This window comes from Gossypium arboreum, chromosome 2 (genome assembly GCF_025698485.1).
Source record: "Gossypium arboreum isolate Shixiya-1 chromosome 2, ASM2569848v2, whole genome shotgun sequence".
Taxonomy (NCBI): domain Eukaryota; kingdom Viridiplantae; phylum Streptophyta; class Magnoliopsida; order Malvales; family Malvaceae; genus Gossypium; species Gossypium arboreum.
This window is the reverse complement of record NC_069071.1, coordinates 12,027,250-12,051,141: the sequence shown is the minus strand read 5'-3', so window position 1 is coordinate 12,051,141 and position 23,892 is coordinate 12,027,250. Positions and strand designations below refer to the sequence as shown.

At 36.2% G+C, this 23,892-nt stretch overlaps 3 non-coding genes across 3 annotated transcripts; all 3 read right to left on the bottom strand.

The window, feature by feature from the left end:
- Positions 1-7,900: 7,900 nt before the first annotated feature.
- LOC128289688 (small nucleolar RNA R71) lies at positions 7,901-8,007 on the bottom strand. The gene has a single exon (XR_008279333.1). It is a non-coding gene; the product is annotated as a small nucleolar RNA R71 (small nucleolar RNA).
- A 5,366-nt stretch (positions 8,008-13,373) lies between these two features.
- Positions 13,374-13,480, bottom strand: LOC128289588 (small nucleolar RNA R71). The gene has a single exon (XR_008279233.1). It is a non-coding gene; the product is annotated as a small nucleolar RNA R71 (small nucleolar RNA).
- A 5,429-nt stretch (positions 13,481-18,909) lies between these two features.
- LOC128289532 (small nucleolar RNA R71) lies at positions 18,910-19,015 on the bottom strand. The gene has a single exon (XR_008279177.1). It is a non-coding gene; the product is annotated as a small nucleolar RNA R71 (small nucleolar RNA).
- Positions 19,016-23,892: the final 4,877 nt, after the last annotated feature.

The following is a 23,892-nucleotide window of genomic DNA, read 5'->3' as shown; positions in this document are numbered from 1 at the left end:
GGGTATTATATACAAACACTTAAAAGTGGCCAAAATGACCTAACTTGGCAAGTTTCCAAAGCTCACCAAATCAAGCATAAACTTCAAAAAAACATATACAAACCAAATCAACCATTACACATGCAAGAAATATCATAAATGCCATCTATAACCTTGGCCAAAATGCACCCAAACACTACTGAAATGGTTGCTAGATAGTGTGATTGATCCCCGACAAGTTTCCAACCGATAGAGCTTCCGATAATTTATAAAACAAAGGAAAGCAACTATGTAAGTAACGAATGCTTAGTATGCTCATATAAAATCAAACAAAACTTACCATTTCATTAGCACAATTTATAAAATAAGAGTATAATGTCATTAGCAAGACCGTAAGCTCATTAAAAGCCTATAAAAGCATCATCAAACTCACAAGTTAGTAAGTTCATATAATCATAATATAAGTAGATTTTGTAACACCCCTAACCCGAATCTGATCGTCGGATTAAGGCTAAGAGGTATTACCGAACTAAACATTTAATTATCTCATTCACATTGCAAATAAATATAAATAGAGATCGAGCTGAAATACATACTGATATTTAAGTTATACGCCATTTTCATATGGCCAAAATATTTACAAATTCAAAACATCTTTATCATCAGCCTAACCTATACATGACAAATCGAGTCCAAAATATAAATGTACCAAAAAGGTCGATAGTATGATGAACTGCTGACGATCCCCGAGTCAGTGGCCAAAATCAACAATCTATAAAACATAGAAATAGGAACCAAGTAAGCTTTCGAGGCTTAGTAAGTTTTGAGCATTACAAACATTTAAAAACTTATCATTTACTCAAACATTAAGTATCACCAAACTCATATTCTAATTATAAATCACTTGGCTGAATATACTCAAGTATACTAATTATGAAGCCAATTAACCGAATATATATATATATACACAGAAAGAAAATCTTCAGCACATACTTCGCTCTACTATATGATTCATACAATTAATTTAAGTCACATACTTTCCTATAATGACAGACATTGACCGAATAGGTCATTCTTTTATTCATAGATACAATAATCATCCACACATATATATTGTTCTTTGATACTAATAATTCACTTTAAATCAATACACATATGAGTACATAATACGTACCTGGCTATTATAATGTATCATACATAATCAATAGTAGTTTACCTTGAATATTCGAATTCATAATCTTACTTGAATCACCGGTGTTAAGCCTGCTAGGTTTAAAACCCGAGTCCAGCCACTAGCACAAAGCCTTTGGAACTTTAAGCCCGGATATATTTCCAGCACGTAACCTGCGAACCTTAAGTCCGGATTATAACTCCAGTATATAGCCTGTGGACCTTAAGTCCGGATATATTTCCAGCATATAGCCTGCGGACCTTAAGTCCGGATATTTTTCCAAATATCATGCATATTTAGTCATACTTTAACACATCTCATTCTACTTATCACTTTAGTAATCATTTGTTACATTTGGATCTAATACTCAATATGCACACCATCATTTACATTTCGGCTCAAAAGTCATACATAAATATCACATATCCATTTCACCATTCAAGCTTAAATCCAAGTGACCATTAGACTATAAGTCATATACATGAATTATTTATTTCACAAGTTCATTCAAGGAAAAATCAAAAGATCACAATTCACCTAATATACTCATATAAAAACATCATCAATTATATATTAAAGGAGACTACTCAAAACTTACCTCGGATATATTTGAACAATTGCGGATAGGCTACTCGATTGCTTTCTCTTTTCCCCTATCTGATTTAGATCCTCTTTGCTCTTGAGCTTAATTTAAACAAATGAATTTGTTTAATTACTTACTCAATTTTACTTCTTAGTAGTCATATTTGACAATCATATAAAACTCCAATACATATTATATTTTATAAAATATGCCATGACTCGATTTCATGCTTATTTAATCTATATCTAATTAGTATACACAAACAAAGATTCACATAACTTACCATGCTTTCTTATACATGAATTTAACTATATATATTATATATATATATATATATATATATATATATCCGAATGTCTCTATAACACAAGGTACATACATAAGGCATATATATACCTATGTGACTGTCACAATTTAATCGTTTACTCATATTTATGTACAACCACGTATACACATGTATATATATTTATTGCATGCTTTAATATCATATATAACCCATTCGGCCCTAACTACTCAAACTTAGCCTTCATATTCAATTCCGATTTATGACCAAATGTGGCAAATTCATATAGATCACCTAAGCCAAACGATGATCGAACCATTCAATCTTGTTTAAAGCCAATTCTATCTTGTTCATATTAAGGTCATAACTCACTTAAAAGAAATTCTAACCTCTCGCACTTTCATTTCTAATGTTATAAGTAATACCGAATGCTCAAACTTAACTAAACTAAAAATTTATTCTACCTCACCTTAATTAACCTCTACCTATTCTTCAAAACATCGAATACAAGGTAATTAACACATATACATTTATACCGAATTTGCTAGCACATATAGTCATTGGCCGAATGTTATTAACTCAAGCCACAAATATTATTCCTTAAGTCATATTAAAAGACCACATTCGGCATCTCCCTATAAACACATACTAACCTCAACTTTCAAGTTAAAAACAACTAACAACTCATCATACCCAACATTACTATCCATTCTAACAACATTAAAGTATCTACTAAGAGTTTCAAGCTCCTTGGCCGAAGTTCAAACCTCCAAATATCCTAAATTCAAACCATGAAATAGGTAGAATTCAAACTAATCATCCCAATTATGCATAAATTTCTAAGAGTTGCATTGTACATACCTCATTCAAGCAATCACCTAAGCCGAAATTCAAACAAGAATTTTCTTCTTCTTCCTCTCTTCTAGCTACGGCAATGGAGGAGCAAAGATGAACCAACTTTGGCTTCTCCTCCCACTAACCATTATTCTATTATCTTTTATTCATTAATTCATTTAGTAAATTAAATAAAATGTTAATATAAAATATATATAATATATATTAAACAATATCATGGCCAGTCACTAACAAAAAATGGATAATTTGGCATGCAAGTCCACCTTTTTGATAACATGCATTATTAGACCATTTTAAAATTAACCTATCACATTTCAAAAATGTCTCACATAAGTCCTATTTATTAAATTTCACACACAAATGAAAAAATCAAAGCATGAAACTTTCACACATGCATTTACACATATAATAAGTATAGAATATAACGGTTAATTATTTTTATGACTCGATTTTGTGGTCCCGAAACCACTTTCTGACTAGGGTCAAATTAGGGCCGTCACAAATTTCATTAGCCTTTTCATATGTACCTCATTTATTTCATTAGCCTTTTCATAGATCATGATTCAATATCCCATTGTGTACTTACCATGCCATTCCTTTACTTACCCATTGAACCATCTATAATTACATCGGATACTTGGGAATGTTCCCACACATAGTGTGCCTTTCCATATAACCGTAACATTTCCTTCTCAATAGTGCTCACATGAGCTATGAATTGGGTCTGCTCACACGAGTTGGGGTCAAAATGTTAGCTACACGATGTTGCTCACATACACTATGGAGAATTTACAACAAATGCAGGACCTCGGTCATCGGTAGGATATTCAATACCTACACCCAAAACATGAAATCCCTAATGACATGTCATTCGTATTCTAAGAATTCTTAAGGTTCAACCGATATTCGTTATCTGTCAATTACTCAAACATTGATACATATACAATTTCAAATTCGTTTATAATAATGCAACAAAGCAAATAATCAATTTAGCTGACATTAATACAATCATAATTCATACAAACTTACCTCGATAATTACAGTTGTAGAAGTAGAATCTGAAACTAATCTGAAGATTTCGTCTTTCCACGATTTAAGTCAGGTTATTGTTTATCTTGATTTAAATAGATAATTTCATTAAATTAAGTACTTCTAGTATTCAATTTAATCCATAATTCATATGTATGTAAAATTATGAAATTACACCTAACATTTTAACCTTTCACAATTTATTCCTTAAGCTCATAATTTGAAATTCAACCATTTTAATCCTCCATACAAGCTAGTTGAATTTCTTAGGGACTCATATCAACCCACATAAATCATCATTTCATAATTTTACCATGGAATTTTACTATTTTCACAAATAAATCCCTAAGTACAATTTCACCAAAAATCACTTAACAAAACATGTTTGTTTTACAACCAAGATTAATAATCTATCAAATATCTTCAAAACCTATTCAAAAACAACCATGGTAAGTCCCTCAACCTTTAACAGTTTTGCAAATTAATCCCTAGGCTACCTAGACTAAGCTAAAACGAACTCAAAATGCATAAAAATCATTAAAAACAGGGCTAGAAAACCTACCAAGCATGAAGAACTCAAAACCAAAGCTCTACCCCCCCTCAATGGCTAATTAGGTTTAAAATAGGTAAAAAAAAAGATGATGACTTTGTTTCATCTTTTCTTTACTTAATTTTTCATTTAATTACTAATTTACTATTTTACCCTTATCATTAATAAAAAAATTCAATAAAACCTATCCATATTTTTCTGCTAACTCTTTAAATGGTATGAGTACTATCTTAATCCATTAGTTTAAGATTTCATAGCCATTTGACCCATTTAACTAATAGAATTCAACTTTTGCACAATTTACGGTTTAGTCTCTTTTACCTAATTAACCATTTAAACTTTAAAATTTAGTAACAAAATTTTAATACGACCTTAATATAATCTCATAGACATTAAATAAATATTAAAATTATAACACACTTATCAAAATTGTGGTTTTGAAACCACTATTTTCGACACCATTGAAAACAGGCTGTTACAAAAATATACCAAAACAAATACATACCAAACGCATTTGTAGTAGAAGCCTTGGCTTATTGTAAACCTGAAAAATATATAGGATTTTTCCTATGTAATTTATCACATTTTTACTTAATTCGTTGTTAAAACTAAGTAATTGTTTAATAAATTAATGAAATATGTGAAAATATGAAATTAGGACATAGAAATTATTAAAATGTGATTTTATACTTTATTATATAGTTTTCATGCATAAAATGGCTTATTTTATATTGATTTGAACATATTATATTTTTAAGACATAAAATGGGTCATGCATGATTAAATTAAATAATAAAATATAAAATTATATTTAATAATTCATTTAAAAATATTTCATTAATAATTTGGGTTTTAATTAATTATTTAAATTGGTTAAATTTTATTCTTTGGTCCTTTAACTTTTTAATTTATTTTGGACAGGTCTGATAACTTTTTAATCTAATCCTTATTGTCGATGATAGGGATCGATGCATTAAACAATATGCTGTGCCACTTTTCAGTTAGTTAAATCCAGGAATTAGAAGGCCAAATATTGAGGCAACCCAATTTAAGTTGAAACCAGTGATGTTTCAAATGCTCCAAACGGTGGGCCATGTAACACCCCTAACCCGCATCCATCGCTGCACTAGGGTTAAGAGGCATTACCGGACATATCAGAATATTAAATTATACATCATCATATCATAGTAATTCACACACAATAGTCCCTTTAGAAGGTTTACAAAACCTTAAACATGCTTTGGAGAAGGTTTGGGACCAAAACGAACACACAATTTTTTTTAGAAACTTAAATAAGGTTTCTCAGTTACAGAGGTCACACGCCTATGTGAAGAGGCCGTGTGCCTCACACGGCATTAGACACGCCCGTGTATCTAGACCGTGTCAAATTCGGGCATACATACTAACTTAATAACACTGCCATAAGACATGCCCGTGTGCCTTGGCCGTGGTCGAAACTGACTAGGGTCACACGGCTAGCCACACGCCCGTGTGCCTTGGCTATGCTCAAGACTGACTTAAAATCGTAGGGTACCCCAGGGGACACATGGTCGTGCAACATGACCGTGTGTCGCACACAGCTGAGACACACGCTCGTGTCTCTGCCCGTGTGGACAAAAATAGGCTATTTTAAAAGCCAATTTGCCACCCAATTTGGGTCAAACCTACAAGCATCAAACCAAGCACATTTGCACTATAATTTCAGCCAATTTCCAATACCAAAACTTACATCATTCATGCCATATTATTATCAACAAATTCAAGCTTATAATCTGTACACAATCATATCAAATCATAAGCCAAAATCATATTAAATCATATGTTTCATAACTCTAATTCACCTCATCCATTCACATGCCAAAACATCGATGCCATACTACAATATCGTATATGCTTGTGTTCAAATATCGATGCCACTATCCCAGATAGGGTCTTACATGAAATCAAATAAGATGCCAACGTCCCAGATGTGGTCTTACACGATAACACATACCGGATCCTATGTTATGATATATGTATCCTAACTATTCCAAAGCTTCGTACGGGGCTTTTCGAACGCCGGAACTTTGTCGATACTTTCTCGAATATCTTATTTTTCTCAGCTTATATATTCATTCATCATAGTAAAATAGCATATAATCAATAGTAATTCAATTCAAAACACATTTATTTCTATATAGACTTACCTCGTACGGATTTGGATAGACAGAATCAGCTACTCGACGACTTTCGACTTTCCTCAATCTAATTTCGTTTTCTTTAGTTCTTGATCTATATAAATTCAAATTTAACTCTTTTATTCACCAAATCATTCAAATCAATCCACAAACACACGTTTAGTGCATTTTACAAATTAGCCCTTACATTTTCACATTTTGACAATTTAGTCCTTAATCACAAAATACACAAAATTTGCATATACCCATGTTAGGCCAAATTCTCATAGTATTCATACAAGTCCATATATTTCATTTATTTTACATTTTATTCCCTCAATTTACAAATTTCACAATTTAGTCCAAATTACTCAAATTCATCAAAAATTCAAATACAAAATATTTTAACCCAAAATATATCTTTCATTTACCAACAACTAACTTCACAAAGCTTATAATTTCATCAATGGCTCAACTCAAAATCATCAACAAAATCAGAAATTGAGACATGGGCTTGATAGTATACAAAGCAATGTTTACAAAAACGTAGAAATTATCAAAAACCGAGTCAAAACCATACCTTAATCATAGATTTCCTTAGCCGAACCCTAGAGTTTTTTTCTTTTCTTTTGTTCAACCATTTTTGGCAATAAGAACACATAATAACCTTATGTCATGATTTTAGTTTATTTTAATTAACATTAATATGCATTTTACCATTTTACCCATGCATTAAAACATATCATTCATATAAATAAATGGTCACTAATGTCCATTCATACTTCCAATGGTCAAATATCAACATAAGGACCTCTCAATTATAAAGACATATCAAATAGGCACTTTAGCAAATAGAAGGCCACTTTTACAATATACATGATTAGGTCATTTTTACAAATTAAGCACACAAATGATAAAATTTTCACACGAAATTTTCACACATGTCATTTCACATATTATAAACACGAAAAATAATATTTAAATATTTTTTGACTAAGATTTGTGGTCCCAAAACCACTATTCTGACTAGGGTCTAAATCGGGCTGTTACAGGCTAGTTTAATGGTATGCCCACGGAAGATCCACATCTCCGCCTTCAATTTTTTATGGAGGTTAGTGATTCATTCAAGATAGCTGGTGTGATTGAAGACGCACTAAGGTTGAAGTTGTTTCTGTACTCGTTGCGAGATTGAGCACGAGTATGGCTCAATTCATTGCCACCAAGTTCCATATCTACATGGCAAGAATTAGCAGATAAATTTTTGGTTAAGTATTTCCCGCCTAGTAAAAACTCTAAGTTAAGGAACGAGATCACAACTTTCCAAAAATTGGATGACGAGTCTTTGTATGAGGCTTGGGAGCGATTCAAAGATTTACTTTGTAAGTGTCCTCATCATGGGATTCCTTATTGTATTCAGCTGAAGACACTCTATAATGGTCTCAATGCATATACAAGATTGATGGTAGACGCTGTGCAATTTTGTCTAAGTCTTATAATAAAGCTTATGAGATCATTGAGAGGATCACGAGTAATAACTATCAATGGCCAACAAATCAAACAGCTTCAGGAAGATGTGTAGCCGGAGTTCATGAAGTTGAAGCCCTCACTTCGTTATCAGCTCAGGTATCATTTATTTCCTTTATGTAAAAATAGTTTACCACTAATAGCACTAATAATTTTACAACTCAGTCACCAAGTCTATTTGAAGTAGTTTCCTGTGCGTATTGTAGGGAAGGTAATTCTTTTGAGAATTGTCCATCAAATCCCGAGTCAGTATACTATGTGGGGAACCAACATCAAAATAGAAGTGGACAAGGACCCCGGTCCAACTTCTACAATCCTTCATAGTGTAATCATCCTAATGTTTCTTGGAGCAACCAAAAAAATGGACTGAACAACAACTTCTTGCAGCATAGACCCAACCAATCTCAAGGGTTTAATCAGTAAGCTCCAAAACCACCTCAAGCTAAGGCATCAAATAGTTTAGAGAACTTGTTGAAAGCGTACATGGCAAAGAATGATGCTTTGATCCAAAGCCAAGCAGCAACATTGAAAAATTTGGAAAACCAAATGGGCTAGTTAGCTACTGAGCTTCGAATAGACCGCAAGGAACCTTGTCGAGTGATACTGAGAATCCAAGAAATATGGGCAAAGAACATATCAATGTAGTGGCATTGCAAAGTGGTAAAATTTTGGAACCCCAATTGATTGATGTCGAGGATAAGCCCGTTGAGAAGGACCAGTAAACTGTTGAAATTCCTATACCAAAGGAATCAGAATCTATAAAGACTGACAAGGTAAATCCTAACTTAGTGAACTCAGATGCTTTAACATCTTCTTTGGATGCAGATTTACCTACTCAGAAGAGTTATCATGTTCAACCAAAAGTTCCATCACCTCCATATCTACAAAGATTGTAGCCACACAAGCAGAAACAGAAGGTGCAATTTAAGAAGTTTTTGGATGTTCTGAAGCAATTTCACATCAATATTTTCATTGGTGGAGGCTTTAGAACAAATGCCGAATTATGTGAAGTTTATGAAGGATATACTATCTAAGAAAAAACGACTGAGTGAGTATGAGACTGTCACCTTGACAAAAGAGTACAGTGCATTCTTGTAGAACAAACTGCCACCGAAATTGAAAGACCCAGGAAGCTTTACTATACCCTGTAACATTGGTGACTCTTATTGTGGTAAATCTTTGTGTGACTTAGGAATGAGTATCAACTTGATGCCTAAGTCTATTTTTAAGATGCTAGGGATAGGTGAAGTAAGACCTAAAATTGTGACGCTTCATCTAATGGATCGTTCATTAGCATATCCCGAAGGAAAGATCAAGGATGTTTTGTTAAGAGTCAATAAATATATTTTTCCTGTTGATTTCATTGTCTTAGATTTTGAAGCAGATATAGAAGTGACGATAATCCTTGGGAGACCTTTCTTAGCTACGGAAAGAACGTTAATTGATGTGCGAAAAGGTGAACTCACTATGCGAGTTCAAGACGATCAAGTAACCTTTAACATTCTTAAAGCGATGAAATTTCCCGATCCGACAGAAGAGTTTTTAGTTATGGAAGAGATAGAAACCTTGGTTTCTATGGAAAGTAATTTTGAAGAAGATCCATTGGAGAAAGCCTTAGATCTTGACCCTTTGGAGGATGAAGAAGATGAAGAACCTTAGTTCTTGGCCTTTGGAGGATAAAGAAGGTGAAGAAAACATGGCTTTGATGGAAGCCAATCCAAGAAATTTTATTCAATCCACACGGTTTGAACCGTTGAAGTTAGAAGTTAGAGAATTTGTGCAACCCAAGTTGTTAATTGAAAAACCACCTAAACTCGAACTAAAGGTACTTCTTTCCTATTTGAAACACGTTTATTTATGTGACTGTTCCACTTTTCCTGTGATTATTTTAACAGAACTGACAAAAGATCAAGAAGAGCAACTAATTATTGTTCTAAAGAAATTTAAGAAAGTAATTGGTTGGACCATAGGTGCATAATCTCTTCTTTTTTGCACGCATAAAACTATTGTAGACGAAGGTGAAAGAGCTCGAATTGATGGGTAAAGGAGGCTCAATCCTATTATGAAAGAAGTTATGACAAAGGAAGTGATCAAATGGTTAGATGTAGGAATCATCTATCTTATTTCAGATAGTTCGTGGGTAAGTCCGGTGCAGTATATGCAGAGGAAAGGTGGAATCACAATTGTTGAAAATGAGCGTAATGAACTGATTCCATTGAGAACTGTAACTGGTTGGAGAATTTGTATTGATTACAGGAAATTGAATAAAGCCACTCGGAAGGACCATTTTCAGTTGCCTTTTATGGATCAGATGTTAGACCGAATGGCAGGTAATGAATTCTATTATTTTTTAGATGGCTATTCAGGATATAACTGAATAGTTGTAGCTCTGGAGGACCAACATAAAACAACCTTTACTTGTCCATACGGTACGTTTGCTTTTAGGCGAATGCCTTTTGGTTTATGCAAATTACCTGCAACATTTCAACGATGCATGATCGCAATATTCAATAATATGGTTGAAAATTTTGTTGAGGTTTTCATGGATAATTTTTCTATTTTTGGTAACACTTATGATATTTGTTTGAGTAATTTGGCTAAGGTGCTGAAGAGATGCGAAGAGACGAATCTTTTCCTTAACTGGGAAAAATGTCATTTTATGGCTAAGGAAGGGATTGTCTTAGGGCATAAAATCTCAAAGAGAGGAATTAAAGTCGATAAAGCAAAGGTGGACATAATTGAAAGATTACCAGCCTCAATAAATGTGAAAGGAGTCAGAAGTTTCTTAGGCCATGCCGGTTTTTACCGAAGGTTTATCAAAGATTTCTTGAAAATTTCTAAACCGTTGTGTTTGTTGTTAGAGAAAGATACAGTGTTTGATTTCAACAAAGCAAGTTTGAAAGCTTTTGAAGATCTAAAAAAATGGTTAATCTCAGCCCCAATAATCATTACACCTGATTGGATCTCACCTTTTAAGTTGATGTACGATGCAAGTGATTATGTCGTTGGAGCTGTGATGGATCAAAGAAGAAACAAAGTGTTTCACCCTATTTACTATGCAAGTAGAACATTGACGGGGGCCAAAGTCAATTATACGGTAACTGAAAAGGAACTCTTTGCCATAGTTTTTTCTTTTGACAAATTTCGCTCATATCTTATAGGTACCAAAGTTACAGTATTTACTGACCATGCAGCCATTAAATACTTGCTCACGAAAAAAGATGCAAAATTGAGGCTAGTTCGTTGGATACTTGATAATTCGTAATTTATACATATTTTTCCCATGCTTAAGCATATTTTTGGATGAATTATCATTAGATTTGTGGAATTTGATGCTTCTAATCCTTTAATTTCATGTTTCATACTTAGGTGAGCATAGGAGGGTAAAAAGAGCGAGAAACGGGCCAAAAATAGAGAAAATGGGTCAACGTTGGAAATCATTACGGCTTGGACTTCCTCACACAGGTAGACCACACACCCGTGCCTATTTAGCAGACTCTAACACGGTCTAAGCCACCCCACACGGGCGTGTCCCTGACGAGCCCAAGTCTAGTTCTGCTAGAAAAAGGCCACTTTTGAGGGTTTGGAAACATTCTAAAGCCTATATAAACACCCTAGAAGGGCACCTAGAGGACACACAGAGCAGGAGGCAAGGAATTACTCAAAGAAAGCCGATTGATCCATCTTAGAAGTCAGATTCCCCTTCAAGACTGAAGATCTCCCTTCAATTTCCTTCAGGGGTTTTTGGGATTCTTTATGTTTTGTTATCATTATTCTTCTGAGATGTTTTCTTTTACACATATGAACTAAATCCCCTAAATACCTAAGGGGAATGAAACCTAAAACAGATTTTGTTATTATTTTTTGAATTATATAATAAATACTTGATTTGTTCTTAATTATGTGTTCTTAATTCTTGCTTTGATATTCCAGGATATTGATTCAAGTATTAATGTGCTTATTCAGATGAGCAAAAGTCCCTATCTAAAACTAGATCTAGCATAATTAAGCAAAGTTGATTGCACCCCTAGACATAGGGTGACATAAATCTGCCGGATTAGGGTCAAACCTAATAAGGGAATCCATAGATCGAGTTAATGCAACACTAGGGGTTTTAATTAGAAAGAGATTTCAATTAATCAACCTAGGGTGAGACGTTGTTAGTCTCGAGAGAGATTATAATATAAATTTGGGATTTTTACGGATCAAGTCAAGTGAATAAATCGTCTAATTCAGAGTCAAATAACAAGTGAAGTCTAGGTGGAATTCCCCTTGGGTATTGTCTAAATCAATTAGTTTTCCCAAAAGTATTTCCTCAATTTACTTCTTGTGCATTCTTAGTTTAGTTAATTAGTTTAGATAAAGCAAATCCTCTTATTTTTAGGTTAGATAATAAAAAGAAGGTTAATACTAGTACTTTTAGTTCCTGTGGGTTCAACATTTCGGTCTTGCTATAAGCTATGCTACTGTTCAATAGGTGCACTTGCCTTTATCGTGATAATAGTTAGGTTTCAAGTACGGTCAATCATAAATATAAAACTTATCACGCAACATCAAGTTTTTAGTGCCATTGCTGGGGAACTAAGATATTAGGAACGCTTGATTTTTATTACTTTAGCCATTTACTTTATTGCAATTTAATTTTTATTTTAATTTTTGTTTATATCACTAAATTTTCTTTTATTTACTTATGGCAGGTTTTTATAGTTTATGACTAGAAGAAACCCGTCAGGACCTCTACTTTTTGATAGTGAGATCGAAAGCATAGTTAGTAGAAATCGAAGAGAGATAAAGCGAAGTCTACAATACATAGAAGAAGGGCAAGAGGACGACATTCAAACCACAACCGAGGAGATGGCTGATAATCATAATAATAATCCACTACCTCCTGTGGCTGTTACGAACCTAGTAAATTAGGATACTACTCCTCGTACTATGTATGATTATGCTAAACCTAATTTAACAGGAACTGAATCGAGTATAGTTAGGCCTGCTATTGCTGCAAATAATTTTGAACTAAAACCTAACACGATCCAAATGATACAACAGTTTGTTCAGTTTGATACAACACTTTTAAAATCAATGGCGTTTCTGATGATGTCATTCGTCTTCAGTTATTTCCCTTTTCATTAAGGAATAATGCTAAACAGCGGTTGAACTCGTTACCACGAGGGTCAATCACTACTTGGGAACAAATGACCAAAAAATTTCAACTTAAATATTTTCCGCCGGCTAAAATGGCTAAGTTGAGGAATGATATCTCTTCTTTTGTGCAGATGGATCTAGAAACTCTTTGTGATGCATAGGAGAGATACAAGGACCTATTGAGAAGGTGCCCTCACCATGGGTTACCTCAGTGGCTGCAGGTTCAGACTTTTTACAACAATGTGAACCTCTCAACAAGACAACTTATCGATGCAGCCGCCGGTAGAACTTTGAACAATAAAACACCTAAAGAGGCTTATGAATTTATTTAAGAGATGTCGTTGAATAATTATCAGTGGCAAGTCATGAGAACAAAGCCAACAAAAGTAGCCAGTGTTTTCAACCTCGACGCGGTTACTATGCTATCTAACCAGGTAGAACTTTTAAATAAAAAGATTGACGATTTGTATGGTTCTACTCAAGTACATCCAGTGATGAGATGCGATTCAAATGGAGGACGAGTACACACAGAATATCAATCCTTCAACCCTAGAACCGAGGAGGAACAAGTTCAATATATGGGTAACAATAATTTCAGACCTCAAAATAACCCATACAGTAGCACTTATAATGCAGGTTAGAGGAACCATCCCAACTTCTCGTGGGGTGGCCAAGGAAATCAAAGGCCACAACATTCCTCAGGTTTTCAACAACCACCTTACCAGTAGGAAAAGAAGCTGAATCTTGAGGAGATGCTAACAAAATTCATCTCGGTGTCAAAAACTCATTTTTAGAATACCGGAACTGCATTTAAAAATCAACAAGCGTCAATCCAAAGGCTCGAAACTCAGATAGGCCAACTTGCTAAATTGATTTTTGAACAACCACAAGGCAACTTGCCGAGTAACACTGAATCGCACCCAAGGGAACAGCTTAATGCAATTACCGTTTGAAATAAAGAAGGGTTAGTTGAACCTGAACCTGAACCGAGGCAAGGAATTGTGGTGAGTAATGATAAGGATGAGGTGGACCACAGTGAGCAAAAACCGGTAAGTAAAGAGTACAAACCTCGTGCGCCATACCCTAGAGCATCAAGGAAAGACCACACAGACAAACAATTTGGTAAATTTCTTAAATTATTAAAGAAATTACATATTAACTTACCGTTTATTGAAGCTCTTTCGCAAATGTCAAAAACAGTTAAATTTTTAAAGGAGCTTTTAGAAAATAAATGAAAGTTGGATGAGGCATCGCATGTGGAGTTGAATGCAGTTTTCTCAGCCGTTCTACAGAATAAGCTACCCAACAAGTTGAAAAATCCAGGGAGTTTTACGATTCCTTGTTTAATTGGTAGCTAAGTGATCGCATGATTCGTAACAAGTAATAAATATTTATAATGAAGATCAAACCTAGACTAACTATTATCACGACGAAAAGGGAAGCACACCATCAAACAATAGTATAGTAATGGCAAGACCGGGATATCGTACCCAAGGGAACCAAAAGTACTAGTAATAACAATCTTTTTATTATCTAGCCTAAGAATAAAAGGGTTTGTTTTAATTAACTAATTGTTTAAACTAAGAAAACACAGAGAAAAGAATTGGGGAATTGCTTTTGGGAAAATCGATTGACTTGAGACAATACCTAAGAAAAGATCCACCTAGACTGTACTTGTTATTCTGGCTCCGAATCGGACAATTTATTCATTCAACTTGTTCTGTAGAGATCCCTAAGTTATGTTATTATCCCTATTCAAGACTAATAACGTCTAATCCCTAGATTGAATAACCGAGACTTTTCTCTAATTAACACTCTAGGGTTGCATTAACTCGATCTATGGATCCCCTTATTAGGTTTCACCCTAATCTGGAAAAATCTTGTCACCCTATTTCTAGGCGTGCAATCAACTCTGCTTAATTATGGAAAATGTACTCTTAGACAGGGTCTATTCCTCCTCTGAATAAGAGCGTGTCTTGAATCAGTATCCTGGGATATCAAAGCAAGAATTAAGAACACAAAATTAAGAACAAGTTAAATATTTATCATACGATTCAGAAAATAATAACAAGATTCATCTTAGGTTTCATTCCCCTTAGGTATTTAGGGGATTTAGTTCATAACTAAATAAGAAAACATCTCAGAAGAATAAAGAATACAAAACATAAAGAAAACCCAAAACTCCTGAAGGGGAATTGAGGAGAGATCTTCAGTCTTGATGATAAATCCGGCTTCTGAAATGGATCAATCGGCTTCCTTAGGGTAATTCCTTACCCCTCTTCTTCGTCTCCCCTTTTCTCCTCCTCTAGTGCGTATTTATAGGCTTTGGAAAGCCTAGAAACCCTCCAAACTGGCCTTTTCCTAATTGGACTTATCTTGGGCTTAGCAGGGACACGCCCATGTGACACGGCCATGTGACGTGATTGCCAGGCTGTGTTCGATCCGTTAAATTGCACACGGCCGTGTGGGTCAATGGCCAGGCCGTGTGAATCGTGAAAGCCTTGGTCGACACCCTCGAAAGACACGGGCGTGTGAGCTGTCCGTGTGGCAAGGCTTAGGCAGTGTCATCTTCTCGATTTGGTCTGTTTTGTTCCTTTTTGGCTCGTTTTTGGCTCATTTTGAATCTTGGTGCTCTCTTGAGTACAAAACATGAAATTAAAGCATTAGGAGCATTGAATGCACTAATTCTAATGAGAAATCATATATAAAATACATTAAACATGGGGTAAAAATATGTATAATTTACGGTTTATCACTTAAATGTTAATAAAGCATTGGCTGATTTAAAGGAGAGCATTAATGTTATGCCTTATAAAATGTTTAAACAGTTCGGTCTTGGGAAAACCAAATAACCTAGGATGAGCATTCAATTGGCTGATAAAACCATTAGATTTCCTAGGGGTATCATTGAAGATATTCTTGTTAAAATCGATAAATTTATATATCCAGTAGGCTTTGTTGTTCTACATATGGAAGAGGATAGTAACAAACCTTTGATTTTAGAACGACCCTTTTTAGCAACTGCTAAAACTATTATTGATGTTGGTATAGGTGAACTCACACTTCGTGTGGGTGACGAAACAATCACTCTTCAAGCTCGTAATTTGAGTAACACATCGAATATTGAGGGTGGTTGTACAAATCATGCTACTAATACTAATCATGTGGTGCAACCTTCTTTGCAGGAAACATGTTCGAAGAGCATACATGAGCAATGTTCAAGTAACAACAAAGGACCCATCTATGAAGAACGAAGACTTCAGGTCTATGAACTAGATGAATGGAAAACACCGGTTAAGGAGAAACAAAAAGCACACGAAAAATAGAAGCGACACCTCGATGAACATAGGGATGAAATAAAGCAAATTAAAGTTAGGGACAAAGTATTGCTAGATGAAAATGACCCCCGAATTGCTACTTTAGAACACAATACGGACAGAGAGACTTCCTTCACGGTAATGAACATCTTCCCACATGGTACAGTCAAGGTAACACATACTGTATTCACAACTTTTAAGGTAAATAATACTCGATTCAGACCTTTGATAAACCGTAATTTATACATATTTTTACCCCATGTTTAATGCATTTTATGGGTGATTTTCCATAAGAATTGGTGAATTCGATGCTCCTAATGCTTTAATTTCAAGTTTTATACTTAGGAGAGCATAGGAGAGCGAAAGGAATGAGAAACGGGCCAAAAATGGAGAAAATGGGCCAAAGTACGAGATCAACATGGCCTGGACCACGACCGTGTCAATCTGGCAGAATTGGAGCACAACTCACACGGGTATAGCACATGCTCGTGCCATTCTAATAGGCTCGAACACGACCTAAAGTAATCGCACACGGGCGTGTCCCTGCCGAGCCCAAGTTAAGTCCAATTCAGAAAAGGCCACTTTTGAGGGCTTCTAGGCATTCCAAAGCCTATAAATACACCCTAGAGAATGAGGAAAAAGGAGATGGAGAATAGAAGGTAAAGAATTACTCCAAGGAAGCCATTGATCCATCTCAGAAGGAATTATTCCAAGGAAGCCATTGATCCATCTTAGAAGCTGGATCCATCATCAAGACTGAAGATCTCTCCTCAATTTCCCTTCAGGAGTTTTGGGTTTTCTTTATGTTTTGTATTCTTTGAGATGTTTTCTTAATTAGTTATGAACTAAATCCCCTAAATACGTAAGGGGAATGAAACCTAAGATGAATCTTGTTATTATTTTTTGAATCGTATGATAAATATTTAACTTGTTCTTAATTATGTGTTCTTAATTCTTGCTTTGATTCCTAGGATACTGATTCAAGACATGCTCTTATTCAGAGGAGGAATAGACCCTGTCTAAGAGTACTTTTTTCATAATTAAGCGGAGTTGATTGCACGCCTAGAAATAAGGTGACAAGATTTTGTCGAATTAGGGTGAAACCTAATAAGGGGATCCATAGATCGAGTTAATGCAACCCTAAAGTGTTAATTAGAGAAAAGTCCCGGTTATTCAATCTAGGGATTAGACGTTGTTAGTCTTGAATAAGGATAATAACATAACTTAGGAATCTCTACGGAACAAGTTGAATGAATAAACATCTGATTTGGAGCCAGAATAACAAGTAAAGTCTAAGTGGATTTTTCCTTAGGTATTATCTTCATTCAATCGATTTTCCCAAAAGCAATTCCCCAATTCTTTTCTCTATGAGTTCTTAGTTTAGATAATTAGTTAATTAAAACAAAACCTCTTTATTCTTAGGCTAGATAATAAAAAGATAATCATTACTAGTACTTTTAGTTCTTTTGGGTTTAACAACCCAGTCTTGCTAAAACTATACTGCTGTTCGATAGGTACACTTGCCTACATCACGATAATAGTTAGTTCAAGAACGAGTAATTACAAATATTTAAAACCTATCATGAAGCCTCGCGATCAAGTTTTTAGTGTCGTTACCGGTGAACTGAAATATTAGGAACACTCAATTTTTATTACTTTATCCATTTATTTTTCTTGCAATTTAATTTAATTTTATTATTATTTATTAACTTTCTTTTTCCTTCTCTTGGCAAGTTTTCATAGTTTATGACTAGAAGAAACCCGTCGGGACCATTATTGCTTGACGAAGAAATCGATCGCACAGTTCGTAAAAACCAAAGGGAAATAAGGCGAAGCTTAAGATACACGGAGAACGAGTAAGAAGACGATACTCAACCCCCAACCGAAGAGATGGCTGAAAACCAAGGCAACCAACTGCCTCCTGCAATTGCGGTTAATCAAAATCCTGCTCCACGTACTATGTATGACTATGCTAAACCTTCTTTAACAGGAACTCAGTCAAGTATAGTTAGACCTACTATTGCTGCGAATAATTTTGAACTAAAACCTAACACAATTCAGATGATACAACAATTTGTTCAGTTTGATGGTTTGCAGGATGAGGATCCCAACGCTCACTTGGCGAATTTTCTGGAGTTTTGCGACACTTTCAAAACTAATGGCATTTCTGATGATGCCATTCGCCTTCAGTTATTCCCGTTTTCACTAAGAAATAAAGCTAAACAGTGGTTGAACTCGTTACCACGAGGGTCCATCACTACTTCGGAACAAATGACCGAAAAAATTCTACTAAAATATTTCGCTAGCTAAAACGGCTAAGTTACGTAATGATATCTCTTCTTTCGTGCACATGGACTAGAAACACTTTACGATGCATGGGAGAGATACAAGGATCTATTGCAAAGGTGCCCTCACCATGGGTTACCTCTATGGCTGCAAGTTCAAACATTTTACAATGGTGTGAATCCCTCGATAAGAGAGATGATTGACGCAGCTGCTGGAGGAACCATTAACAACAAAACTCCTAAAGAGGCTTATGAGTTCATTGAAGAAATGTCACTGAATAATTATCAAAGGCAAGTCATGAGGACCAAGCCAACAAAAACAGCCAACGTTTATAACGTCGACTCATTTACTATGCTGTCAAATCAGGTAAAACTTCTCATTAAAAAGATTGATGGTTTACTTGGTTCTATACAGGTACATCCAGTAATGAGGTGTGACTCAAGTGGAGGAGGTGTGAATACAGAATATCAATCCTTCAATCCCACAACTGACGAGGAACAAGTCAACTATATGGGTAACAATAACTTTAGATCTCAAAATAACCCATACAGTAATACTTATAATGCAGGTTGGAGGAACCACCCAAATCTCTCTTGGGGTGGTCAAGGGAATCAAAAGCCACAAAATCCTTAGGGTTTTCAATAGCCACCTTATCAATAAAAGAAGAAACCAAACCTTGAAGAGATGCTCTCTAAATTTATCTAGGTGTTAGAAACCCGTTTCCAAAATACCGAGACAGCACTTAAGAACCAACAAGCACCAATCCAAGGGCTCGAAACTCAGATAGGCCAGCTATCCAAACTAATCTCCGAACGACCACAAGGTAGCTTACCAAGTAATACTAAACCTAATCCAAGGGAACACCTCAACACAATTAGTACTCAAGATAAGGGAGGATTTATTGCACCTAAGCCAGAATTGATGTAAGAAACTGTGGTGAGCAAAGATAAAAGTGAGGTAAGTCATAACAAAATGGTGAATGAAGAATATAGACCTCATGTCCCATACCCTAACACGACAAGGAAAGACCTCTCAGACGAACAATTCGGTAAATTCCTCAAACTTTTGAAAAAATTACATATTAACTTACCGTTTATTGAAGCTTTGTCGCAGATGCCAAATGCAATGAAATTTTTAAAAGAGCTTTTAGTAAATAAGCAAAAGTTGGCCGAAGTGTCGCATGTGGAGCTAAACGCAATCTACTCAGCTATTCTACAGAATAAGCTACCCTACAAATTGAAAGGTCCAGGGAGTTTTACAATTTTACAATCCCTTGCTTAATCTGTAGTTTAGATATAAGTCATGCATTAGCTGATTTAGGGGCTAATATTAACGTCATGCCTTACAAAATGTTTAAGCAACTAGGTCTTGGGAAACCTAAACAAACTAGGATGAGCATTCAATTGGCAGATAAAACTATAAGATTTCCCAAGGGTATTATTGAAGATGTACTAGTGAAAGTAGATAAGTTCATATTTCCCGTTGATTTCGTTTTTCTTGACATAGAAGAGGATAATAACACCCCTTTGATTTTAAGGAGGCCCTTTTTAGCAACTGCTAAAATAGTTATTAATGTTGCCACAGGTGAGCTTACACTTTGTGTGTGAGACAAAACGATTACCCTTCAAGCTCGCAATTCTGGCATCATATAAAACATTGAAGGTAATGGTCTACACCAATCTACTAAAACTGACAATATGAATTTGCAGAAATTGAGCTTCAAAGAAGTTCACGAGCCATGTTCTAGAAATGATAGAGGAAACATTCATGAAGAACGAAGGCTACGGATAGAGGAGCTAGACGAATGGCGAGCACATAAACTGAGAACACAAGATAAACTGAAACTATGCCAAAATGAGCCCGATACCTCTCCAAAGAAACTTAAGGTTGGTGATAAAGTCTTACTAGATGTCGTAGATCCTCACATTGTCACTACCACACTGAATGAGGAAATCCTTATTATAGTACTCAGTATTTTTTCATTCGGTACGGTAGAGGTGAGTCATCCCAAATTCCGCACTTTTAAGGTAAACAAAACTCGATTAAAACCTTATTTTGATGAGATTGATAGCAGGAATGAGGAGTATAAACTCCTCGAACCACCCTGACCATTCACTAGAGAGGTAAGTCTAGCTTAGGCTATAAATATACGCTTCTCAGGTGGCAACCCGAGCACTAACATATTTTGATTTCTTTATTTTTAATTTCTAACACTTTAAATCATTAACTTTATCTTTGAATTGCAAATTTTTTCAGTACACACGGACAGGCACACAAGCGTGCCTAAAGCCGTGGCCAAATAGAGGAAGAGACACGATCGTGCAATACGGTCGTGTGGAAGCAAGACATGATTTCCCCAAAACACGGGATACGATAAATCCCCATGGCTATGCGACATGGCCATGGGTGAACTTAATGGCTGAACACGGGTGTGGGAATAGAAAAACACGGGCGTGCCAGGGGCAAGGCTTGATTCTATTTCTTCGACACGGCCGTGAGACACGCCCGTGCCGTTAAGCCATGGATAATAATACACGGGCGTGGTACCCTAACACACGGGCGTGGGAGAAGAAAACAAAGCTAGGCACGACCGTGCGACATGGCCATGTGCCACACACGCCCAAGACACACGGGCGTGGGATAGTAGCCGGGCATGACCTAAATTGTAAAATTTGAAAAACACGGGCTCACTTTCAGAGGACACGAGTGTGGTGCTAGCCCATGTGGCCCTCCCCTATATAAGTAAACCACTGTTCATCTTCTTCCCCCTTTCAAAACCCTAGCTGAAATCTCCTCTTCTCCACTCCTTAATCCCTATTCCGGCCACCATTCTCCAGATTCTTATTTCCCCAACCCCCAAACCATCCTAAAATTCCCCTTGCATTAATCCTCACTTTCCCATCTCTTTTCCCTCCATTTTTCCTCCACACGACTGTACCCCCACGACACACGCCCGTGCGCCATCCTACATAGCTTTTGGTTCACTTTCTTACCCTTGTTTTTTCCAATTTTTGCTGCTACATTGGTATTCTCTATGCCTTACAAAGATATTGTTACTGTTACCAATTTGTTTCTGAATAATTTAGGAATTTGCTACATTTGAATTGTTTAAGCTACTAAATAACATATACTAGTTTTAGGATCCTTGCTTAACTGCTGATGCATCTTTGCTTCAAGTAAATGTTTCTGAATAGTCATATAAATTTTTCAGCTCTCGCTTAATATTGTTAAATGTTAACACATTTTGGAACTATTGTCATAATATTCTATCAATGCTCATACATTTTCAGGTATGCTATGTCATCATCGAGAGGTAAGAAGGCCGCAGTCCCATCCTTAAACAGACGTAGGGGACCGGGTTCTTCCTCGGTACGTGCTACAGTCGAAGTTCGGCACCCGTTCATTGAATTTCTGCAAGCTTCACGGGAAGAGCTATTTCAGACACTACGCGCGCAACCCCTCACTACAGGTCGTTGCATCCATTGGGCTGCCGTGGAGCAAGTCCAGCTAGCTGATGCTATCCGCGCCCTCCTGTCCACAGACCCATGGGAACGGTTCTTCACTATTACTGAACCCACTTATTTAGAGCTAACTTTAGAATTATGCTCTACTTTTCATCTACAGGTGGTGATGACGAACAATGACAACCCCGGTGCATTCAATTCCGATTAAGAGGTCTAGTTTGCGCGATGAGTGTCCCAAAGTTTGGAGTCGCTCTGGGACTTTACACCGATAAGTTTATGGAGGAGGACATGAATGCACTACCACGCAATATCCACATTTCTCCCTCCTTGTGCTGGAAGGCTTTGGCACCACTCTCCTCCACTTACGACCCCAGCCGCTCGAAGGCCTCAGCTCTTGCCCCTTCCCTACGCTATCTCCATGCCATATTGGCCCACACCTTGATAGGAAGAAGAGAGAGCACCAGCGTCATCATCACCCACGACGCCTACTATTTATGGTGCATGGCGAATGCACACGTGACTGACTTGGCCTACTTCATCGATTTTTCCATTCGCCATCAGACCAAACGACATTGAAAGGGAGTAATCTCTATCGGCACCTACGTGACATGCCTCACCAGACACTTCGGCCTCCTCAACACCGTGGCTCAGTCATCAGTGCTTACACTGATAGGTCAGATGTCCCTACAGTTCATCACGACTATGTTACACATGAGGATGATCGAGCGCCAACGGGGGACTGATCCTCCTCATTATCATCTCACTCATGCCATTGACGACGAGGATCTTGAGGACGTTCCTGATGATGTCCCTCCACAACACGAGGAGCCTTCTACCACGCCACTTAGGGAGTGACCAGTTCATGCGGCTGATTCATTGGCACACCTTTCCGACCAACTCACTCACTTCAAGCAATATTGCACTACATAGTTCGAGATGATTCACGAGCGAGATCAGTGACATGATAAACAGATGGACGACATGCAGGCCATGATGCAACAGCTGTGCCAGCACTTTCACATCGCCGCTCCAACGCCACCACCTGAGGGCCCCACTGACGAGGATCATTGAATCCTCTTATCTTTTTATTTTTATTTTTATTTTTATTTCAATTTTTATTCTCTTTTGAAAGACATATCTATATTAGTAAATTATACTTTCTTCATTTTTTCTGGTATTTCTAACAAGTAATCCCACTACGCTCTCTTCCACACCCCCTCTTAATAAGCTCTTCATGATTCTACAGACTTCCAAGCAAAGCTGCTAGGAATATTTTACGGAATGAGGAAACAAATAGGGAACAATACCTCACGAGTTCCATGTTCAATGATTCAATTTCTTCATCTAGCAAAGAACAGTGGCATCTACCACTTTCCCCAAACACTCTAGCCTTAGAATCAAGCTCTGCATCCATAAATCAGGAAGTTTCACCTCTTTCCCTCTTATGATTTTCTTTATTTTGAATATTATCTCTTTGTACATTGAGGGCAATATACATCTTAAGTGTGGGGGGTGAATATGAACATGATGCCTAACTTTTTGCATTATTC